Source organism: Rousettus aegyptiacus, unplaced genomic scaffold (assembly GCF_014176215.1).
Source record: "Rousettus aegyptiacus isolate mRouAeg1 unplaced genomic scaffold, mRouAeg1.p scaffold_m13_p_4, whole genome shotgun sequence".
Taxonomy (NCBI): Eukaryota; Metazoa; Chordata; class Mammalia; order Chiroptera; family Pteropodidae; genus Rousettus; species Rousettus aegyptiacus.
In genome coordinates this window covers 147,974,083-147,979,599 of record NW_023416307.1, presented here as the reverse complement: position 1 = coordinate 147,979,599, position 5,517 = coordinate 147,974,083, and positions in this window count along the sequence as shown.

Below are 5,517 nucleotides of genomic sequence, written 5' to 3'. Positions count from 1 at the left end.
AGACGGGGCCAGTTCTTTTCCATTCTATTTTTCTGACACCTGAAGTTTCAGTCACAGCTTCCGATGATCAAACACATTTCAATGGCCACTTATCTTATCAGCTGTTTTCAAAGCAAGAGCTCTTTCTGTCTCCTGACTGCCCTCTCTCTCAGACCCCTCCCTCCACTCCCCCTTCCTCCTCTCCCCACCCCACCTCTGATTAAGCAATTCCAACATACTCCAGTACTCCCAAGGAAGGAATCCAAGTGTATATTATCACGAGACCACAAGGCACCTGATGTTTTCTGATCCTTAAGTACTTTTTTTGATTAAGCTTCTATCCTTGTCACAACTCAATAAAACCCAGAGTCTGCTTTTAAAGCAGCTATTAAATGTGGCTAAAGGTGAGTCCTAATTACTAAAATGGGGACGGCAATGCCTACCTCCCTAGGCATCGGGGGCCAGGGCGTCATGACTCCCTCACACTGCACCTGGAAGGAGAAGACGCGCCAAATGCTCCTTCTCTCTCCTTCTCCATCTTCCCTCTTCAAAGGGAGTACTGCCCTCTGTGGGTGCCCTAAATCTAACCTAATATTGTTAGTATGTGGGAAAGAGAAGATAAATATTCTTGTAAGGGCAGAAAGAGAGGAGAGAGAGGGAGGGAGGGAGGGATGGGGGAGAGAAAGAGAAAGAGAGAGAGAGAGAGAGAGAGAGAGAGAGAGATTGAGAGAGAGGATATGAATCTAAGGAAGACACATGGGTATTCTGTCAACAGACCCTGCCACATGCATGGGATGCAGAGATGGCCCTTCCATTTGGGGACAGACTTATCAGGCAAACAGATATAGACAAATGCACAGGGAAATTCATTCCAGCCATGACAGCAACAAGCTCGTCCTTCACTGGTCAGAGTAGGACCGTCAGACACCAGGGGACACCAATAACAAAGAAAAAAATTAATCAGTGGGACAACTATCTCCAGAGCAAACAGAGCTATAGAATAAAGAAGAAAAAAAATTATTTTTAAATAATTCTAATTAGTATCTTCAGAGAGATTTAAGAGGTTTCATTTGAAGACTACTTCAGTTAAAAAAATTAATACTGTAAATGTATTAACATCACAAATGTAGAACAATTAAGTTTAAGTTTAGTTTATGTTTCATTATTCTAATTATAAATGTACCAAATGTCAAACAATTATTTTAAGGAAGTTTTTATAACTTTATTAAATTTCCTTTATTTGAAGTTTGAAATTGCTACCTTAATAAATTTATCAAACTTGATTTCCTTTATAAGTATTTCTTGTATTTACCCAACTCAAAATACCTTCCAAATATTATGTAATTTCTTATTTACCCAAGGCTGATAAATCTAACCAATTAAATTTATAAATAACATATACCTTAAGTTTACATTGCTTATAAATGCCATAAAGTTTCGACTTAAAATCGCAACTCTAAATCAATTCTTCAATCATAACTTTTAAATGAATCCAAGGCTAATTTGTTAGCTAATTTAATGGGCCAAATTATCTTTAAAATGCCCAAAAGATGAGGACCATGGATTTATTTCACTTTGACATTTATAGTCAATTCTAAATTCAAAATTATCCTAGAGGATGGTCACGTTCTTCTAAACAATTATAGGCCAAGCCTGAATATTGAATTAACCTCTGGGAGCCTTGGTTTTCCCCACCTAAATTTAGGGGTGCCCGATAGGGTGAAAGGTCTCGGCGTGGAGCCCCGTGTGAGCAGACTCCTCCCTCTGCCCCTGCAGAGTCCTGGGAAGCACCCCACAGGAAACGAAGGACTCCACCAAACCTGGTTTGAAGACTGTGTACTTATAGTTGTGATGGCAAACGGCTTCGATGTGACGTATGAACTCCAGCTGACTGGTAGAGGCTGTGGAGTAGAGTCGGAAAGTGTTTGGGTAAATCGTTTGCATTGAGGGCCCCAAATCTTCACCCCCTCAGTGAAGTCACACCCTTACAATGCGACTTTTTGAATCCTCCTATTGAGAGATGGTGTGAATTTCTCCCTCCTTGACTTGAGCGTGGCCCAGGTTGTGATTTCAGCAGAAGCTTCAAAAAAGCGCTTGCAGGTTACCATTCCTGCCAGTCCTTCATCGTGAGAACGTGCCAGCCAGCCTGCTGGAAGGATGACAGAGACGCCGGCAGCAAGGCCACGTTTCTCCAGCTGAGCCTGAGCCGACAGTCTGCCAACCCCCAGATCATGTGAAGGAGCCTCGCCAAGCCCAGAACGGTCCAGCCTGAATCGCTGACCTGCAGATGCCCCCGAGCTAAAAAGATGCTTGTTTGAAGCCACTGAGTTCTGGGTGGTTTGCTATGCAGCATGAGCGTGGCAATAGATGACTGGGACGAGGGTTGACAGCTCTATCTGCCAGGGGTGCAGAAAAGGGGTCGTCTGCATCCCTTCTGGCATTCTAGGAGAATCGGTGGACCACGTGGGCTTCCGACCACTTTCCACCACCTCCCACCATCCCTGGTCTTCTCACACATTACACGCTATGGGCAAAGATTCACCTGAGATCACCCTCCCAGCAGCAGAGTCCACTCATGGCCCCTCTGTGAGATGCTGGAGAAGCCAGCGGGTGAGGTGAGACTGGATTTGGCACCTGCCTCTCAGCCATCATTCCACAATCCAAAATGGGGAAAGGGAGGAGAAGGGAGATGCCCTTGAAAGACACAGACAATACACCCTCCTTCCTTCCGGATCATCTCCCGATCATCAGTTGGCTTCGGTTGAGTCATTCACACCTTCAGCTGGACTTGGGACAGACTTCCCATCTTGAGTCTGGGATCCACAAATGGACGCCAGTAAGAGCTGACCAGTGGGCCAAGGAGTCTGGGATCTGCTCTATATTCTTGCTTTTGGAGCTGTTTAGACTGTGGGCCTTGGTGACAAAAGCCAGCTGGCTGTAACCTCATTCTCCTGGGCCCAGAGAATGAGCAATGGGGCTCACATAGCTCCAAGAAACAAACTTGACTTCGGACAGCTCCCTCTCCTCCAGCCCCGAGAGGCTCAGATGACTCCGTGCATTGCGTTTGGCTTGAGCCACGGAACCCCCCCTCCCCCCCAACGTGCATTTCATTTCTCAGAGTCCACACTGGCGAAAACTGCAGTTACAAGATTCCTGGCAGCAAAATCAGCCCTGAACTTTCAAGGAAGGGGATAAATGGCTTAGAGCTGAAAACGTCCAAGACCATCTTAAAGCTCTCTCTTATTACTGCTTCAGATGAAGTCTAAGGAATTAGCAGGGTCTGCGTGGGCTTTGCCACCTGGCCCCATCCGCCTCTAGTCTCACCCCGCTGCCCGCCTCGTGCCTTGTGTACCAGCACGGGCTGTGGTTTCCCACAGAAACCCGGCTGCTCCTTACCTCTGAGCTGTGCTGTCCTTCTGCCCCGGACGCCGCCCCAGACTTCACCAACTCCTTCCTTCTCTTCTTAGGACTCAGATCGGGTGTCATGGTCACCGCAGTCAGGTGCTGCTCCTCCTTCCTCCCCGAACGCCTGTGCCTTCCTTCCTCTGAGCACCTAGGTCAAAGCCTCTTCCCGGTTATTTTCTCATGTCTCTCTCTCCCTGTGGTGCAGCTCTACTGGTGTGTCTGTGGCTATGCCCCGAGGTCGGTTTCCTCTTGGAATCTTCCCGCTAGCTCACGACTTCCTGGGGGGGAGGCCCAGCAGGCATCGCTACAGGGCGGCTTCTCCTTTGCCCAGGCAGGGGTTCGATGGGCTTCAGAGCAGTACTGACATTCCCTTACCTGCTTGGTGTTCCCGCGTCAGAGTGGTGGGAATCCCTCACAAGTGACTCTTCTATCCCCTCTCCTGGGCAAGTCTAGCTTATTTTCCCAGGCCAGAGAGTGGAGCTTTAATCCTTTAAACCAATGGGTGGACTATCTTCAGCAGCTTCTGGATTTATGCAGGGAAGTGCAGCTCAAACACCCCACATCATAGGTGCCCACTCACAGCCCCCCAGCCTCACCCGTGACTGGGGTAGACAGTTCCATGTGGACTTGGGCTTATTTTATACTTAAGCACACAGGTCAGGCCCCCGGACCAGTTCATTCCCTCCCCCAGGAGCTTTGTAGGCCTGTGATGGGGCAGGATCCAGAGGCCAGGTCCTGACCACACAGGATGACTACCTGAGACAGCTGGGATCAGGCCCAAGAGGTGGCTGGGAATGACAGTCAAGGAGCCCTGAAGGGCAGAATTAGAGATGGCCTGAGAGCTAGAATCAGGGATCAGGACAGAAGGGCAGGTGTGAAACTGAACAGAAACGAGGTCAAAGGAAAGGGCCAAGAAGGTTAGACCCAGTGGCTAGGGCTGCAAATCTGGTTCAGCTCAACACAGGTAGGACCAAGGTGAGGGTGTCCCTTCTCACTGAATACTGGCAGTAGGACTCCTGAGCAGCAGGTGACCTTGAAGAGCTAAGGCAGAGCTGTACAAGCCCTGATAGCCCCAGGGCAAAGCAGGAAGGTGGCCACTTCTGGTACAAATTGAACACCAGATGGCGATGCTGATTTTCAGGCCCAGGAAATTTTGAGTCTTCTCCCACAGACATGGAGCCAAGGTTAAACAAGAGATTCCCTCCTGAGCTCCTCTCCAAGTCAGGCAAGCACCCAGAGGACTCCTGGTGACTCCAAGGGACTGTCAGCTCTGGCCTGCAAACACCAGAGCTCAGCCTGACCAAGATCCCCAAGGATCCCTGACGCCCCTCTTCCTTGACTCTGCCTGTTCTGAGTCTTCCTCTTTGCCTACTTCCGGGCAGCATCCGAGTCCCTGTTTTGGCTTAGGCAGTTCTCTATGAGTCTCGTCCAATCATTACATCAGGCATTATGCCCAGGATCTCGTGATCTACACCAGATCTTGAGCCAATGTCTTCTCTAGGAGACGTGTGAATTAAAAAGACAAATTATCTGTCCTACCTACTCCAACGTATAGTGGTGAAAGAGAAAGAGGGACCGACCAGGAAACACACACGATTCTCCTCATTTAAAAGGGGGAAAAGCAGCCTAATCAGGGTACGGGGCACCCAAGAGGAAGTCTTCCTGCAGCAGGGGAGTGAGCAATTGGAAAAATTTAGGCGATGTGCTCATTGCTGCTTATTAGCCTGATTTAGAAAACAAAAAACAAAAAAAAACCTTTAAATTTTTAAATGGCTACATTGTTTACAGTTGAGGTGATGTTCACGTTTAGTGTTTGAACACTAACAAAGAATGTAACAACATCAACAAAACTAAAGAGGATACCAAATTAAGGCATGAGAAAATTGTCCTTACAATAGAAACGAATGGCTTGAGGGCCCGGAAGGACCTGCTCCTGCTCCCACCCGCACCCCCCACCTGCCACCCCCACCCTCCCATGGAAAGTATGCTTTAGGCATGGCTATTTCAATTTGTCTTTGACACTTCAAATCTGGGTGAAGCCCAGTTTTGAAATGCAGTGTTCTAGGAGCGTACTGACTCAGAATGTTCGCTCATGCCTCACTTCTCTGGAACGTTAAGGGGGAAACGGTGCCA